The following is a 19,457-nucleotide window of genomic DNA, read 5'->3' as shown; positions in this document are numbered from 1 at the left end:
TCATGTGCCTCTTGGCCATTCATATATTTTTTTAATGAAGTGTCTGTTTAAATAGTTTGCCTATTTTTGTTTGTCTTTTTATAATTGAACTGTTTTAAAAATATATTCTGGATACAAATCCTTAGACAAATATATGTATTGCAAATACTTCCTCCTAGTCTTTGACTTGACTTTTTAATTTTCTTAAATGTGTCTTTCAAAGATTGAATTCACAATATGCTACTAGAATACATTATTTTATTCTTCTACCCACAGTATGTTGATTTTATTTTTTATTCTTTTAATCAGTTATATTAAAAACACTTTTAAATAGAAAAAAGTATTTGTTTCATATCTCAAAAGTATTTGTTTTATATCTCCCCCCATATTTATCATTTCTAGCACTTTCATTCTTTTGAAATCAAAGATTTGGTTTTTCATTCTGGCGTTATTTTCTTCTGCCTCAAGAACTTCCTTTAGTATTTTCTAGAGTTTAAATATGCTGGGAGAAATTATCTACAAATTTTCTTGTCATAAAAATCTTTAATTTTTGAAAGATAGTTTCATTGAGCATGGAGCTCTAGGCTGACTTTGTCTTTCAGTATGATAAAGACATAATTTCATTGCCTTCTGTTTTGCATAGTTGCTGATGACATATGATGTATTCTTATTTTTTTCTCTTTGTTTAATCACATGTCTTTATTTGGTCACTCACTTTTGTGATTTTCCTTTTATCACTGAGTTTTGACAGCTTGTTTATAGTGTGCCATAGGATAGATTTCTTGACAGTTATCTTAACTGGGGTTTTGTTGAACTTCTTGGGTCTCTGAATTTGGAGTTTTAATAAAAATTGGGAAGACTTTAGTCATTAAGTTTTTTAAGTTATAGAATTTATTTTTTAATTTAAATTTATTTATATCTAATTGGAGGATAATCACTTTAGAATATTGTGTTGGTTCCTGCCATGTATCAACATGAATCAGCTGTAGTTATACATATGTCCCCTCCCTGATTTATTTGTAATTGGAAGATAATTGCTTTACAGTTTAGTGTTGGTTTCTGCTGTACACCAATGTGAATCAGCTATAAGTATACATATATTCTATCCCTCTAGAGCCTCCCTCCCACCACCACCCTATTCAGCCCTCTAGGTCATCACAGAGTACCGAACTGAACAGTTATAGAGCTGTTTCCTGCCAGCTGTTTTACATGTGGCAGTGTATATGTCAGTGCTACTCTCTCAATTTGTCCCACTCTCTCCTTCCTCCACTGTCTCCACAAGTCCATTCTCTACATTTGTGTCTCTTTCCCAGCCCTGCAAATAGGTTCATCAGTACCATTTTTTTCTAGATTCCACATATATATATTAGTATACAACACTTGTGTCCTTCTTTCTGACTTAGTTCCCTCTGTATAACAGGCTCTAAATTCATCCATCTTACTACAGCTGACTCAAATTCATTCCTTTCTATGGCTGAGTAATATTAGTTGTATATAGGTACCACAATTTCTCTACCTATTCATCTGTTGATGGACATTTAGGTTGCTTCCATGGCCTGGCTATTATAAATAGTGCTACTATGAACTTACCTAGAGCCTGGAATGTGAAGTTAAGTGGGTCTTAGGAAGAATCACTATGAACAAAGCTAGTGGAGGTGATGGAGTTCCAGTTGAGCTATTTCAAATCCTGAAAGTTGATGCTGTGAAAGTGCTGCAATCAATATGCCAGCAAATTTGGAAAACTCAGCAGTGGCCACAGGACTGGAAAAGGTCAGTTTCATTCCAATCCCAAACAAAGGCAATGCCAAAGAATGCTCAAACTACCACACAATTGCACTCATCTCACATGCTAGTAAAGTCATGCTCAAAATTCTCCAAGCCAGGCTTCAGCAATATGTGAACTGTGAACTTCCAGACGTTCAAGCTGGTTTTAGAAAAGGCAGAGGCACCAGAGGTCAAATTGCCAACATCTGCTGGATCATTGAAAAAGCAAAAGAGTTCCAGAAAAAGATCTATTTCTTCTTTATTGACTATGCCAAATCCTTTGACTGTGTGGATCACAATAAACTGTGGAACATTCTGAAAGAGATGGGAATACCAGACCACCTGCCCTGCCTCTTGAGAAACCTATATGCAGGTCAGGAAGCAACAGTTAGTACTGGACATGGGACAAAAGACTGGTTCCAAACGGGAAAAGGAGTACGTCAAGGCTGTATATTGTCACCCTGCTTATTTAACTTATATGCAGATTACATCATGAGGAACGCTGGGCTGGAAGAAGCACAAGCTGGAATCAAGATTGTGGGAGAAATATCAATAACCTCAGATATGCAGATGACACCACCCTTATGGCAGAAAGTGAAGAGGAACTCAAAAGCCTCTTGATGAAAGTGAAAGAGGAGAGTGAAAAAGTTGGCTTAAAGTTCAACATTCAGAAAACGAAGATCATGGCATCTAGTCCCATCACTTCATGGGAAATAGATGGGGAAACAGTGGAAACAGTGTCAGACTTTATTTTTTGGGTCTTCAAAATCACTGCAGATGCTGTCTGCAGCCATGAAATTAAAAGACGCTTACTCCTTGGAAGGAAAGTTATGGCCAACCTAGATAGCATATTAAAAAGCAGAGACATTACTTTGCCAACAAAGGTCCATCTAGTCAAGGCTATGGTTTTTCCAGTGGTCATGTGAGAGTTGGACTGTGAAGCAAGCTGAGCGCTGAAGAATTGATGCTTATGAACTGTGGTGCAGGAGAAGACTCTTGAGAGTCCCTTGGATTGCAAGGAGATACAACCAGTCCATCCTAAAGGAGATCAGTCCTGGGTATTCTTTGGAAGGACTGATACTGAGGCTGACACTACAATACTTTGGCCACCTCATGCAAAAAGTTGACTCACTGGAAAAGACTTTGATGCTGTGAGGGATTGGGGACAGGAGGAGAAGGGGATGACAGAGGATGAGATGGCTGGATGGCATCACTGACTTGATGCGCGTGAGTTTGAGTGAACTCCGGGAGTTGGTGATGGACAGGGAGGCCTGGCGTGCTGTGATTCATGGGGTCGCAAAGAGTCGGACACAACTGAGCGACTGAACTGAACTGAGCTATGAGCATTGGGGTTCATATGTCTTTCTCAGGGTATATGCCTCGTGTAGGATTGCTGGGTCATATGATAATTTTATTCCTAGTTTATTTTTAAAGGAATCTCCATACTGTTTTTCATAGTGGTTGTATAAATTTACCTTCCTACCAACAGTGAAAGAGTGTTCCATTTTCCTCACTTCCTCTCCAGCATTTATTGTTTGTAGATTTTTTGATGATGGTCATTCTAACCGGTGTGAGGTGTTACTGTAGGACAGTTTTGATTTGCATTTCTCTAATAAAGAGCTATGCTGATAGCCATTAATTTTAAAAAATACCTTTTTTTAGTATTCCTTTCTCTCCTCAATGAAGCCTGCTTGATTTAGTTATGAGTGCTTGAAATTCTTTTCATTTCTTTTCCTCTCTATTCTTTGTTTTAGAGAGTTATTATGGCTATGTCTTCACATTCATTAACCCTTTCTTTGCAGTGTCTAAGCTGCTCTCAGTTCCACTAGGTTTAATTTTCATTCCAGATATTGTAATAATTACCCATCAGTCCATCTAAAAATTACTCCCCCAAATTAGCATCTTAAAATAACATTTATTATCTCACAATTCCTATGGGTTAGGAATTTGAGAATGGCTTAACTGGGTGCTTCTGATTCAAGGTCTGTCACGAGATTGTAGTCAGGCAGTTAATAGGGGCTGCAGTCTCATCAGAAGCCTTGACCAGAGGATGATCTGCTTCCAGCCTCACTCAACTGGCTGCTGACACTCATTTCCAGACCACATGTGCCTCTCCACAGAGCTGTCTCATGACGTGGCTGCTGACTTCCCTGAGAGCAAGCTGTCTAGGATCATAAGGGAGAATTGTGTACACAAGACAGAAGCTGAAGTCCTTTTATAACCTATTATAGGAAGTGACATCCCGTTTCTCTACCATATCGATCCTTTTGAAACTTTTAAAACCTCTCCCTGTGCTGAGTTCTGTAAATGCTTCTGGGCCAACACCCAGAGTAATTATGGGCTCAATTTGTTTCCCTTTTCTTATACTGGTTGTTGTCTATTTTCTGACAGTGGTGGTTTCATATAATTTATTCAGTTTTTCTACTTGTTCATGGCAGGACCCATAGCAAATCCCACATACAAGTCCCATAGCAATTACCTCTTCATAGATAGAAGCAGAACTACCATCAGAGACTGTTTCATAACGTGAGGTCGTGCCATCCCTCTGCTCAGCAACAGCAGCAGTTTGCCATTTCAGTTATTGGTCTCTATCATTTATCTCTCAGATCTCCTATGTGACTAGTGTTCTCATATTCTCCATTTAAGCTTCATTAGTTCCACTGTTCCCCAAATATAGTTAGCACTGTCTTGATGTACAGACTTTGTTTTTGTTGTTAACACTGTCTAGAACACACATTCTGTAGATATATGTGGGACTGATTTCCTCATTTGAATTTAAATCTTTGCTTAAATGTTACTTGGGCTTACACATAGGCTTTTTCTTATTATGTCATATAATGTAGCAAGTCCCCTCTTGTTTATTCTTTGTTTTACTTACTCTGATGTATTTTTGGTATTGCCTTTCTTTGGGATTTCAATGAAGGCTGACCTCTTCCAGTCCTGTAGCCACTGCTGAGTTTTCCAAATCTGCTGGCATATTGAGTGCAGCACTTTCACAGCATCATCTTTCAAGACTTGAAATAGCTCAACTGGAATTCCATCACCACCACTAGCTTTGTTAGTAGTGATGCTTTCTAAGGCCCACTTGACTTCACATTCCAAGATGTCTGGCTCTAGGTCAGTGATCACGTTATCGTGACTATCTTGGTCGTGAAGATCTTTTCTGTACAGTTCTTCTGTGTATTCTTGCCACCTCTTCTTAATATCTTCTGCTTCTGTTAAGTCCATACCATTTCTGTCCTTTATTGAGCCCATCTTTGCATTAGGTGTTCCCTTGGTATCTCTGATTTTCTTGAAGAGATCTCTAGTCTTTCCCATTCTATTGTTTTCCTCTGTATGCGTTGATCACTGAGGAAGGCTTTCTTATCTCTCCTTGCTATTCTTTGAACTCTGCATTCAGATGGGTTTATCTTTCCTTTTCTCCTTTGCCTTTAGCTTCTCTTCTTTTCTCAGCTATTTGAAAGCCTCCTCAGACAACCATTTTGCCTTTTTTCATTTGTTTTTCTTGGGGATGGTCTTGATCCCTGCCTCCTGTACAATGTCATGAACCTCCATCCATAGTTCTTCAGGTAGTTTGTCTATCAGATCTAATCCCTTGAATCTATTTGTCACTTCCACTGTGTAATCTAAGCGATTTGATTTAGGTCATACCTGAATGGTCTAGTGGTTTTCCCTACTTTCTTCAATTTCAGTCTGAATTTGGCAATAAGGAGTTCATGATCTGAGCCACAGTCAGCTCGCGATCTTGTTTTTGCTGACTGTATAGAGCTTCTCCATCTTTGGCTGGGAAGAATATAATCAATCTGATTTCAGTATTGACCATTTGGTGATGTCCATGTGTAGACTCTTCTCCTGTATTGTATTGTTTGCTACGACCAGTGCATTTTCTTGGCAAAACTCTGTTAGCCTTTGCCCATATTTAAAAGCAGAGACATTACTTTGCTGACAAAGGTCTGTCTAGTCAAAGTAATAGTTTTTCTAGTAGTCATGTATGGATGTGAGAGTTGGACTATAAAGAAAGCTGAGCACTAAAGAATTGATGTTTTTGAACTATGGTGTTGGAGAAGATTCTTGAGAGTCTCTTGGAGGGGAGATCAAACCAGTCAATCCTAAATGAAATCAGTCCTGAATATTCATTGGAACGACTGATGCTGAAACTGAAAGTCCAATACTTTGGCCTCCTGATGTGAAGAACTGACTCACTGGAAAAGACCCTAATGCTGGGTAAGATTGAAGGCAGGAGGAGAAGGGGATGACAGAGGATGAGATGGTTGAATGGCATCACTGACTCAATGGACATGAGTTTGAGCAAGCTCTGGGAGTTGGTGATGGGCAGGTATGCCTGGCGTGCCTCAGTCCATGGGGTCACAAAGAGTTGGACATGACTGAGCAACTGAACTGAACTGATCCTTGCATGGCATATTAAATATTTTTTATTGTATATTTATCCTCCTTATGCTAATATAAGCTCCAAGTGAGATGTTCCCCAGAATCACGCCTGATACAGTAGAAACTAGACACATTTTTGTTATTTGAATATGTAGCAGATAGGAATTTTGCTTTTACAATATGGGTAAAGAAGTGTTGCATTTCTTTATTCAGTTAAAACAAATATCTATTCCCAGACCATACCTACCTGGCTGACAGAATATTATCATGTTTCAATGGTTTTCTCGTCTTTCCTAGGTGTTTCAAGAGTTCTAGGAGTCTTGCTTAGTGTAAAATATTTATGGAAGTTTCTTCTATTCTTTCATCTACATAGGCTACCATTAGTATTTTGATAGTACAAACCACAGTGTTCCCTTAAACTCATGACTCAGCTGCTTCCTATCCAAGCTTGGACACAGAAGTCTTTTTTTTCTCTGTGGTCAGCCTCCTCAAGTTCTGTCCCACCCAGTCAAAGGCTCTGTCACATCCCAGGAGCTCTGCAAAGTAGTGGCATGGGTTTCCACCTCCATAGAAGATCCTCCAATTTCTAAACCTTTGTCTATAGTTCTCATTCAGAAAACTTTCTGATCACTCCCTCTTTCCACAAATAGGCCACTTAAGTGTTTCAGAGCCTAGTCTTATCTATCTTTACACATGCTCACACACGTATGCACACACCACAATGCAAGTGGTTCTTGGGAACTTCTACTTTAGGCCCTACAATGCAAGAATAAATAAGTTCAGAACTATACCACATAGCCTGGCTATATTCTGGTTGATGAGGAAGGAAACTACCACATTAAAAAAAATTTTCTCTCACAGAGTGGACAAATCTAAATTAATACACCAATAGAGTAATTGTCCCAGACATGAGTGAAGGAATGATTGAAAGAGTTCCTCTTAGAACATGCCCACATCCATCCAACTTTCATTGTTCTGTGGCTAGTAAACGCCTTTCCAAAATTTTACAAAACTTTGTTTCTGCATGCCTTTCTTATTGCACTTTGTCATTTTTGCATTTTGTGTTACATGTGCAAATATATATATATGTCTTATATATGTCAGTTGTTGTGCTTAGTCGCTCAGTCTTGTCCAACTCTTTGCCACCCCATGAACTGTAGCCTGCCAGGCTCCTCTGTCCATGGGAATTCTCCAGGCAAAAATAACTGGAGTGGGTTGCCATGTCCCAACCGAGGGATCTTCCCAAGCCGGGGATTGAACCCAGGTCTCCCATATTGCAGTCGGATTCTTTACCGCCTGAGCCATCAGGGAAGCCCATATATTCAGTTACCTGCCAACAAAACTGTGAGCTTCTTTGGGACATAATTTACGCTTAATTTGCATTTTCCTCACTACGGCATAAATATTTTGTTTCAGTAGGCCCTAGAAGTAATTTTGAATAAATGAAAATAATTTAATTAATGAAAATATAGTCCCAGTTTTAGTGCAGGAGATATAGTAAAGGTCATATTAAGGCTTAAGTATGATTGTAAATTAATTGTTGCTGAAAATGCTTCCTTTAAACTTATGCAAATATTGAAAAGATGAACAGGGTTTCCTTTTCTTTCCAGTAACAACATTCTCATAATATTTCAAAAGAGTACACCACCTTAAAAAAGTGAGCGTTGTTTGTATTGACTATATGCGGCCCTCTCCAAGTTAGGCTATATGATATTGGTCTTGTCACCTTGTTCTGACCATATATTTGCTGCACTGATCTGTCCCCAATAAACAAACACAACCAAGGACAGTAAACATTACTCATAAATTTTCTAGTAAATAATGAAACTTAATGCCTGAACCTTGATAAGATATATTAACTTATAAATAATCAAAATATATTTCTCTTTTAAAGTTTTTAAAAGTGAAGTTCATCCTGTTCCTAACTTTTATTGTAGCCTGCTGTGGAGGCCCTGCATGCTGCCTTTTACCAAAGGTGTTTGACTCCTTTTTTTCACTTTCTAATCCTGCAGGGATGTGACTCTTCGATGTGTGTGTTCTCAGTGACTCTGTCATCTCCGACTCTTTGAGGCCCCTTAGGCTAGAGCCCGCTAGGCTCCTCTGTCCTTGGAATTTTCCAGGCAAGAATACTGGAGAAGGTTGCCATTTCCTTCTTGAGGGCATCTTCCTGACCCAGGGATTGAACCCGTGTTGCTTTCATCTCCTACATTGGCAGTTGGATTCTTTACCATTAGTGCCATCTGGCTATTTGTTAGGGAGGGTCATAGTTCTTGCTGTCCAATGAAAACTTTGCTTGAGTAGTTTTTTTTTTTCTTTTTTCTTGCTGTGTGTTTATAATAAAAATCAGTGCAGTAAAATTTCAAATAGATTTTACAGAGAAATGGAATCTATTGGTTATACTGGTAAATATTTCTAATGATTAAAGTTTGAAATAAAGTTTTATTGTGAAAGGATTACATTTAAATGGTTGCGAGACCCGGGTTCGATCCCTGGGTCGGGAAGATCCCCTGGAGAAAGAAATGGTAACCCACTCCAGTATCCTTGCCTGGAGAATCCCATGGACAGAGAAGCCTGGTAGGCTACAGTCCACGGGGTCGCAAAGAGTCGGACACGACTGAGCGACGGAACGGAAGCTAAGATAAATTTTTTTCAGGAGCTCCTGTAGGAAATTCTAAAAGAATTTTATTTCAAAAAATAAGAAAGAAAGCTGGATGCCAGAGATCCTTTTGTTAGTGAATAGTTGTCACAACAATTTAGAACTGTTAAAGAATGTTCAACATCAGACCTTGTGTACGTGATACATAGAGATTTATATGGGTAAATCAGAGAGATTTGATGTTCTGTTAAAAAAAAACAAACTACATTAAAGTCCAGTAATTTGGGACTTCCCTGGTGGCATAGTGGATAAGAATCTGCCTGCCAGTGCAGGGGACACAGGTTTGATCCCTGGTTCAGGAGGATTCTACATGCTGCACACAGAGCAACTAAGCCCATGCGCCACATCTACTGGGCCTGCGCTCTAGGGCCCAAGAACTGCAACTGCTGAGCCCACATGCTGCAGCTGTTGAAGCCTGCATGCCTAGAGCCTGTGTTCTGCAACAAGAGAAGCCCACCTCAATGAAGCCCTCCTCATACATGGCAACAAAGAGCAGCTCCCGTCCACTGCAACTAGAGAAAGCCCACACAAAGCAACGAAGACCCAATGCAGCCAAAAAAAAAAAAAAAGAAAAAGTCCAGTAGTTTGAGTCAAAACTGGAGCATATCTATTAATTTTGATTTTATTTAAGACCAAGTGTAGACTCAGAAAGAAAAAGCAAGTATATGACAGGCAAAAAAAGAACTTTCACCTAAAAGCCTGAAGTATTTTAGTTATCTCATATTTTTGTTGTGATCTTGGAGTCTTTCAGAAATATTTTACATGTTAAAGGTAATTACAGGTTGGCTTCAGAAGAGTAAATAAGAGTGAATGGACATCATTTGCATTTGCATGCAAATTATGACAATTCCATCTTTTTTCTTCCTTCTTAATTACAAAGAATCAAGTTTCAGTCTTGAATAGGCATTCAGTATTGAGTGTATTCTGTCCAAATATGAAAACATGTCTCTGTTCTCTAAATATATTTTCATAAAAATTTTTTTGCCATATCACAGCCTCACTCCAACTCATATTCACATAGGACAGAAAATTTAATGGGGTGCTTTGGAGTGATTTTTTTTCATTCTCTGGGCTCCTGGCTTTATATAAACATAGGATGCAAGACTTCTAGAAATTCATGAGTTTCTATTATTCAAAGATTAAAAGTTTTTAAATGATCATTTTATCTTCTACTTTTTTTTCTGTAACAGATTTTTTAAATTATTCATCTGCCTTTTCTTTGTTTAAAGTTTTGTGTTTTTAAATTTCCTTGCATTAATCTCAAGCTTTTCTTCTAAGATTTTCTAAGCAACATCAGAATGTAAGACACAAATATTGACATAATTTTAATTGTAATTGTTTATTGGCTACCCAAAGACTTGGAGACAGCCTTGAAAATTGTTTAAAAAAATCCCCATGCCTATTTACAAAGATGAGGTATGATAAGGAACCTTGGAGAAAGAAATGGCAACCCACTTCAGTATTCTTGCCTGGAGCATCCCATGGACAGAGGAGGCTGGCAGGCTTCAGTCAATGGGGTCACAAAGAGTCGGACACGACTGAGCAACTAACACATGAGATAAGGAAATATTTGCACCAAAGGGAGCACTGTCAATTTTATTTTACAAATACATATAAATAGTGTTAGATGCTTTATCTGTTATTGGATAATGTACAAAAATTCTTAGTATATGTTAAGCATCCTGTAAGTAATAATCTATTCATATCTATTGAATAACTACTATTTGCCAAGTACTTTATAAGTGTGCTCTTACTTAGTTCCTCATAAAAATCTTATCAGAGGGATATTATCATTATCCCTATTTTGTGGATGAGGAAACTGAAGCTCAAAGAAGTTATATAATTTGAGCAAGGTCAAATAACTGATTGACAAACATATTAAATAAAATATTAATGCCAGTGACTATGTATATAGTTTTCTGAAATTCACTTCTCAAAAGCTGAACTTGTTCATTGTGAATGAAAATTTTAAATACCAAGGTCTCTAGTTTTAGCTGAACTATATTATAACACCATCAGAGAGACTGACACATTTCAATTGCTTATAATGTGGGAGCTCATGATTATGAAGTAAATGAATTGACAAGTACCAGACTAGGTTCCACCACCAGTGCCAGCAGTCCTGCTGGGCCACTGAATTCCATCCCCATACTGTGTCACCAGATAGCAACGCTGTTTGTATTAATTTAATTATTGGGGGTGAGGCTTTGTGTCTTGTGGCTTTGACGATATCTAAACAATGGCAATGGCTCCAGTAATCTGCCAGTTAATTGGCACCCTTTCCTTGGTCCAGTCCAGAGAGACTGGTCACAGGAATTTTGGGGAAATGGGAACCATCTTCTGCCTTGTTTGCCCACATGACTTTCACTATGATCCCATCTTCTTTACTTTACCCTGTCTGTTACGTCATTGCTCTATTTCTCCTTCTTCTCTCCCATATGTAGCAGAACAGAAAACCTTAACCTGCTTTCCTTTGAGCAGGGAGGATGGCTAGGGAGAGGAGAAAAAACCAACAGCCAATCCTTCTATACTAAAATTTGCTTTAGGGGTTGAGAGGGTTATGGCAGGGTTTTTCAGTTCTTGAAAATTAGGAAACAAAAAGTCTTCTTTTAATACAAAATACTGAATTTCAGGTTATCATGGCATTCACTAATACATTTATTTTCCTTTATGTAGTTTTAATATATTTTCAGCTTAATATATTGACAACCCTTAATTTATATTACTATTAAACATTGCTAACTGACTCACTTGAACAAGGGAATGGGAGAAACTTGCTGTCTTGGAGAACGTTTTATCCATTTCTGCATAACCCACATTTAACTTCTAATACATCTAGAACATTAATTACATTTGCAGTGAGGCAAACAGAAAGTGGTAGAAGGGCAGGCAAACCTCATATATTAGGTATTAGCTGGTGGCCTTTGAGAGTGCAGAGAGTACACAATTATGCTGTACATTGCATGTTACTTTTTCATTATTGCCTTTGAATGCTAATGAAGAGCAGCTGATTGTAACTCCTTTAAACTTTACCTCTTTTCCTCCTTCAGTTTGACCTCATACCTCAAGTCATAATGTATTTCACTGACTGTTATTGCAAAAGTATTTTAACTGGTAATTCCAATGGGATAGGTCACTTTCAGTGGCTCTCAATTATACCGCTTGAAACTAATAGTAATAGCACAGTATCACTATGCCAATAGCTGAGGAAATAATGGAATTCTAAATAGTTATCCAACAGGTTGGTCTAGACATAAAACTGTTTATCCAAAATCAAATCCATTCCAATTTAATGCAGGGTGATATCTACTTTTATATATGTATCAGAAGTCTTTGTTAAAATTTGCAAATACACTTATAAACTTACATAACTTTGGCAGTTATCTGAGCTGAACCCTACCAATTTGCTAGAATTATTTTAAAATAATTATTGTATACTCATAACTTAAGCCTTGGATGTTGGACTCTCACCATCAGGTAATTCCTGAAACAGCATTTAGAACCATTTTATCACAGTGTTTTCTAGAACATTGTTTCTTACTGCTTTTTACCACTAGATGGAAGAAGCAGGTTAACAAAATGATATTTTTGGTGTTTTATTCAACTCTACCCAGAAACAACCACAACACTGTGTTTAAAATAATGACAGTCTTAGCACTCTTTTTTATTTTTACTGAAGCATTTCTTTTCATGTACATACGAGATCTAAAAACTGTATTTCTTTTGTATTTTTATAGAGATTAATTTTCTTTTTATTATTTTAAAGGACTGAAATTTTCAAAAGCAACCAAGAAGGAAAGTAACTGCTACTGGAAGAGGAGAGGTAAGAATTATATAAAGATATTGGTATATAAAAAATAGATATGTGGCAAAGTAATTCTTCATGTGCATTACTGTCCAATAAATAACAACCCTCGTTCATATAAGTATTCTTTTGTGCCACAAATGCTTACTGAGCAGTTGGCACATTGAAGACACTAAACAAAGTGCTGAGAAACACACAAGGGATGACTTAAGTTCAGCAACTGCTTATAAAATTTTCACATTCTACAGGGGAGTTGAGCAAGATTCATTTATGCATCATTTAAAATAAGGTAAAAATGGATAAATACTAGAAATACAGGTGCAATATTTTGGACATAGAGGGAGTGTAGGTTTGGAGTGTCACTTTAATCTGAGGAGAACAGGAATAATCACTTCAAGAAGAAGCTGGAATTAAGAGGGACAGTTGACGTGGGAGGGGCAGAGAATGGCTTTCCTATGATAGAGGCGGAAGGAGCAAAGGCACAGAGCAGGAAACAGTTTAAAAGCACGTATAATGTATAATGATGAAAGGACAGTGCATTTTAAAAAGCAACTTAAATGTTTATACAGATAAGACATTGTAAAATGTAGTTTTGGAGCAAATGATAGATACAGGAAGGTGCTAAAGCACTGTGTAGCAGAGTAGGCATTCCAGGAAAGTGAAGCTTCAGCCCAGAAATATTGCTCAAGATGAAGTAGCCTGGTAATGAGAACACTAGCATCCATCTGATGCCCATGTTTTATCAAATGTAGGGTTACTGTGCATGTGGGTCTGTAAATTGGTAGGAAGACTCCATAAGAGAAGGATGAATTCTGACGTATGAGGGCAACTTCCTGCAGCTGATATTGTTCTTCACCACTCTACACATGTTAGAAAGGAGACCAAGGTGGTAAACAGTGTCATTTGACTCCAAAAAATAGTATTTAATTTTGGAATAAATCATAGTAGTCCCTACCTTTATACCTAGTGTCTACCAATGTGAATGATCAAAGATTTCTATTCCAGCGGTTGAAGGCAATGAGCTTGAACCCTGATGTTATGAGTGGCTATAAAATTATCTAGCTTTTAAATCCAACCACAGAATTTGATTTTATGACCTCCTGTGGAACTATAGCCATAGGTTAACTAAAGGTTATGAAGTAATATTTCCTTTTTATGGTTTTGAATTCACTGCCTTGTAATTTCAGAGATCACCTTGTTCTACTGTAGGACAAGCTTCATAGTGTTATAATTTTGTACAGCTCAATGAGGATCTTGTAACTGTTTTCTTTTCCAAATTCAGATTCTATATTATTCTTATAATATTTGTATCTACTTCATCATTATTTTAATTGCTAGAAATGTAAGTAGGAGACCTTAATATAGTTTTTAGCTTATAGTTCCTATTTTTTCTATTTCTTATTTATAAGTAAGGTATAATTAAAACTTAAAATTAAATACTGTTTTTTATCTTGATGGGAGTAAAAATGCTATGCATTAAGTCTTATTTAAATTTGGTAAGTATGTGATAGTACACAGGATTACTAAATTACCTGGTATGTAATATACATATATACTTTTATACATTTATATTTCAGATGAATAAATTCAGATTATAAACAGCCTCACCATTTTATTCTACAAAGCAACATTTTGGTAATAGCTAAATATTCATATTTCCCCAAATTAAAAATAGTAGCCTTGGTTATTTTAGCACACATATAAAATATTAGCTTTGTTTATATCTTATTAAATAAAGCTGATAATTTTATTTTATTGATACTTAATGTGCTTTATAAAATATAAACTGATTCCTCTGCAAAGAGAATGATGTCAGTTTGATTTTTTGACTTTTTTGCCCTTCTACAATTAAATCTTAAAAAGATGATAACTCAGTAGTAGTATTGGATCTGAATAAATAGAACTTCAAAAGTACTTATCAGAGGGATAGAAAATGGCTGTAGAAGCCTACATAAATTATTGGCTTTCTTTTAGGACTGTGTCTACATAGGCAAGATAGAGAATAGAGGTACTTATCTGAAAAGAGCTGGGCAAAAATTTTAAGCCCTATAATTGAAGCAATGATACAGTAAGGAGTTTGCAGCCTGCTTATCCAGACTGTGTATTTATATTGATTCCATTGGCTCAGCATAATTGCATTTAATTCTCTATAACTCTTTACCCTTATAGATATCAGTAGAAAATATAAAAATAAAATTTTCTAATTTGATACAGCCTCACCCTACCTTTAATGTAGCTTGGTTTCCTATTACTTGTCACATGAAAATCATTGGTGATTTTCCTATAGAGACTTTTCTTTTTTAAAATCTGACAAGAGAAGTTTATATGGCTCAATAAAACACGCCTGTTAAAAGTGTTATTTGCTCTTTATTAACTTTTAGAAGTTTATTTCTTCCAGTTTAGAATGATGTAGTTGTGCCTTTCAGGAGTCATAGCATTTTTGGCCAAATTACATCTCCTTGTTACTTCAGGTAATATAATATTCCTTTGTGGAAATCTGATTAAAACAAAACTCATCAGTCCAAATTCTGTTCTTTGTAGTGCTGGCATCAAATGGGAATTTCATAAATTCAATAGAAAGAAGACTTTAAACAGTTGAGAATTTGGTAAACATCAAGCTATTTTAGGAAGGGAGTTACATCATAATTACATCAGCAGTTGAGCATAAGGGTACCTCAAACTGTAGTATATGGTGTTGTGTTGTTGTTTTCGCATTTAAGTTTTTCTGTATATACAAAGTGGGTTTAACAAAATAGATATCTCACTTCAAAAGTTTCATACTGGAGAATATTTGAATCCTAGAATAAAAAATATGTGCTTCTTGTTCACAAAAATATTCATTTTATTTTGTTCCATAAATTTTCTTGTTGGCATTTGATATTTGTAAACCATGTAACAAAACAACTAAAATTTCCTAAAAAATTATGATTATTTTGAAATTTTGAATTTTTACTAAAGATGTATTTTACTGAAATTTCCAAGTTGCCAGAATGCCTTTGACCATTTTGGGATATTACAAAGAACATTGTTTATAAGAAAAGAAAAAAAGAAACTTCAACATAGTACATTTAAATTTTTTTTCTCTTTTTTTTTAAGCAAAAGTAGCACAGAGATAGACATAGCTTGAGAGTATTTAGGAGCAGAAGAACAATACTATCACTGAATATATGGAGTTTTAAACTTTTGTGCAGTTAAATTCCTTTTTCTTTTATGACGGGATAGTTTTCTAAATGGTTATTTAAACCTATAGCATTCAATGCTTACATTAATTTATGCCTGGCTCAAAATTTTGCTTTCTTTCCTTCCATCAGAATCACTGTGGCTAATTTTCTTTACATAATGAGGACTGAATAATTGAGAAGGCGTGAGGACATGAGTTTGCGTGAACTCCAGGAGTTGGTGATGGACAGGGAGGCCTGGCGTGCTGTGATTCATGGGGTCGAAGAGAGTTGGACAGGACTGAGCGACTGAACTGAACTGAACTGAACTGAGTGTATCTAACACTAGGAGATTCAGGAAGTATTATGTTGTGGAGAGGGAATAAAGAGTCCCGTTACTGAATTGAGTTCAATTCTATTCTTTAAGATCCTTTTCTCTTACAGACATTTCACAAAATCATTTGAAATAAAGACTGTAACTTTGAAAACAGACTTACCAGTGTAGTTAGGGGAAACTGGAATAGAAAAATGAATTCTGAATAAGGCTTCAGATTTCTTAAAAGTATTTTTGTTCTTCTATATATTCTTCAGAGTGATTCTTCTAAAACAAAAACCTTGTCAGTAAATTCTCTGCTTAGAACGTACCACTGGTTTCTGATGGCTTCAGCATAAGCTCTAATGTTAGCCCCCAGGACCTGCACCCACTTCTATCAGCATCATTTCTCTCCCTGTATCCCCCTACCACCCACCATGCACCTTACATTCCTCTCACATCTCATCTCTCATCTCCTTTCAGCTTTCACACTGCTCTGTGCTCTCATTCAGGCAGTTTTCTCCATTCATAATCACCCTTGTAGCCTCTCCTTTTCTGCTCCTACATGTCTTTCAATTGTATTGATAATGTCTGTGAACTTTGCTGGCACTCTCAACTCTTTCAGTTCCCACTGTCAGAACTCGAGGCTCCCTACTCTGTGCTCCTATGTTTCTGTTATAGCACTTTCACAGTTTTCTTGCATGCTGTTCACAGTTCTCTTTCCCACTAGATAGTGAGTTACCTGTGGGCAAGGAAAGTGTCTAATTTTTGTAGTTCTAAAATCAGCACAGAAAAGCAAATGGTGGTTACACAAGAAATGTTTGTATTATTAATTGATTAATACTTAATAAACATTTAATGTATACCCAGGTAAGAGGAACACTCTAAGATATTTTGGAGGGGATACATATATTATTGGAGAAGGAAATGACAACTCACTCCAGAATTCTTGCTTGAAGAATCCCATAGACAGAGGAGCCTGGCAGGCTACAGTCCATAGGGTTGCAAGAGTCAGATATGACTTAGTGACTAAACCACCACCACATATATTATACATATAGTATACATTTATTATAGTATAATAAATGTTGACTAATTAATGTGATTATTTTCTGTTCTCAAAAATCTTGAAATTAAAGTAGACAAAACAAACATCCAGAATAAACTATCCAAGGTAGTTATATTCAACATATATATTTTCCTTTCTTGTGCAGCTCAAGTCTTAGGAGGCATTTTCTGACTACTACAACCTATATTTGTCTCCGTGTTTCTATTACTTTTCTCTTATCCAGTCAGGTTCTAAATGTATGCTTCATTGAACTGTTCATTGGGTTGCAGATGTGCATTTTGTCTTTCTTTGTGATTATAAAGATTATATGTTCTTTTAGGTCAGGGGTTACATCTACTACTTTGAAATTAGAATCTAGTGAGAAGCTACACACACAATATGTTCTCAAAAATAATTTTTGGAATGTGTAGGGGTTCAGAATGAGTCTCCTCAGAAGGTGTCACTTTTGTTTGGAGATTGTTTTGAGCTGGTGGCAGTTGAGTCTCTGTAGGTTCAAGAGAAACTACTGCCTTTCCTTTAACTACCTATAAGAATTTGAATTAGGAATTTTTCCTAGAAAAGAGTTTTTGCCAGAGGTAAATTTTATCTAAGTGGCTTTAACTATATGGAAGGGCAAAGATCTAATTATCAGACTTCTGCTTATCCTCTTATTGTCTTGTAAATAACCCTCCTATCCTTGGAAGCCCCAAGCTCCTATCCCAGTCCTTAGGTGAGGATGGCATCTGTACCTCATTTTACCTTTCAGTCTTTACCCTCTCATGTATGGGGGGTTCCCATATGTACAAAATTAAATTTGTTTTTCTCCTATTAATCTGTCTCATGGCAATTTAATTCTTAGACCAATAAGAAGAACCTAGAAGGGTAAAGGAAAGTTTTCTTCTTCCCCAACAAATGAATAAAGGCAAATTCACATGTTTAAACACTGTAAATGCTACATAAATAAAGGTACCTGTGTGTTGAGTCACAAAAAGCAATTCCTCAAAGTATTTTTTGTATAAATTTTGCTGTGGGTGAATACCACACAAAAATATTTTACTACAATTGGTATAATTCCTTAAAATGTGATGGGCGTGTTGATTGCCTTGAGGTTATTAGTAAAAATAATGTTATTTCAGTTTAATTTGATAAAGACCAAGGAGGCTAGAAAGACATTGCTTTACTTATATCACGGGATTTGGTCTTCTGTCTTGTTTTGACAGTTGGAATATGGAATTACCACAAAGCGGCACAGTTTACCCAGTGCTGCAAGTTTACCTGTGACTCTCAAGTTTAAGTCCAAGACTTACTGAGGGACCTGAATGTTCCTGTCTTTGATGATTCCCCCCAGCACCACCAGGTGAAGCTGGACAACATTTTGATGGACTCTGGGAATCTGAAGGTGAAAATTTTTCTATTTTGAGTGCCAAAGCTGAGAGAAATAGAGAGCACGTGCTGTGGTGTATGGCAGTGCTCTCTTACAGTATATGTTCATCCTCTCAGAGTTTCCGAAGACCTGATGCTATTCATCCTGAGTATCTGAAAATTCAGTGACATGGAAAGCTGGAGTCAAAAATTGTGTGACCTAGAATTGAAATTTTTTGAATAAACAGTCTGTATCTGTTAGGCGCTTAAAAGTATTTCTGAAACAGTACTAACAATTCACGTGAAAATATTAGTTTAAGAAGTAAATATAGATAATTGATTTGTTTAGCTGTTGACTGGCATTTGTAAAGCGTGCATCCTTAAATTTAGTTGACAGTGTTTAAGTTTTGTTGTTGCTGGTGTTGTTTAGTTGCTAAGTTGTGTCCCACTCTTTGCAACCCTATGGATTGTAACCTGCCAGGCTCCTCTGGCCAGGGGATTATCCTGGCAAGAATGCTGGAGTGGGTTGCCATTTCACCCTCCAGAGGATCTTCCCGACCCAGGGATTGATCCCGTGTCCCCTGCTTGGCAGGCTAATTATTTACCACTGAGCCACCTGGGAATCTTTAAGTTCTAAGAACTATGAAATTATACCTTTAAAAATTTTGGTAGTATTGTTACTCTTATTTCTAAAAAACATAGCTGTATATTTTGAGAAAGATTTTTCATCCAGATATTTTATGTTTTTTTAATTTATAAATTTCATTGAATAAGTTATGGAAAACAAAGTGATTTTTCATTGAATCATAGTGTATTGGAACTCTGCCTGTAGGAGTCTAAAAGTCTGACTACCCTTGAATATATCTGTGTCTACATCCAAGGTCTCTTGACTCCAAGTCTGGAACCTTCTGAGATATGCTATTGTCCTGTTTAAAAAATTCATTTCTTCAACTATTTAGAATTTAAAAGAGTAGAAATTCTTT

General features: G+C 36.6%; 1 long non-coding RNA gene across 1 annotated transcript in view; it reads left to right on the top strand.

Moving 5' to 3' along the window:
* Positions 1–16,251, top strand: part of LOC148774846 (uncharacterized) — a 37,342-nt gene extending 21,091 nt beyond the window's left edge. Inside the window, exons 2-3 of the long non-coding RNA XR_016035274.1 lie at positions 12,555–12,611; positions 15,905–16,251. This is a non-coding gene — a long non-coding RNA (uncharacterized LOC148774846). The remainder of the gene's footprint in view (positions 1–12,554; positions 12,612–15,904) is intronic.
* Positions 16,252–19,457: the final 3,206 nt, after the last annotated feature.

Source organism: Moschus berezovskii, chromosome 19 (genome assembly GCF_049115385.1).
Source record: "Moschus berezovskii isolate FMDL1 chromosome 19, NW_MosBer_1.0, whole genome shotgun sequence".
Classification (NCBI taxonomy): Eukaryota; Metazoa; Chordata; class Mammalia; order Artiodactyla; family Moschidae; genus Moschus; species Moschus berezovskii.
This window is presented reverse-complemented; position numbering and strand designations above follow the sequence as displayed.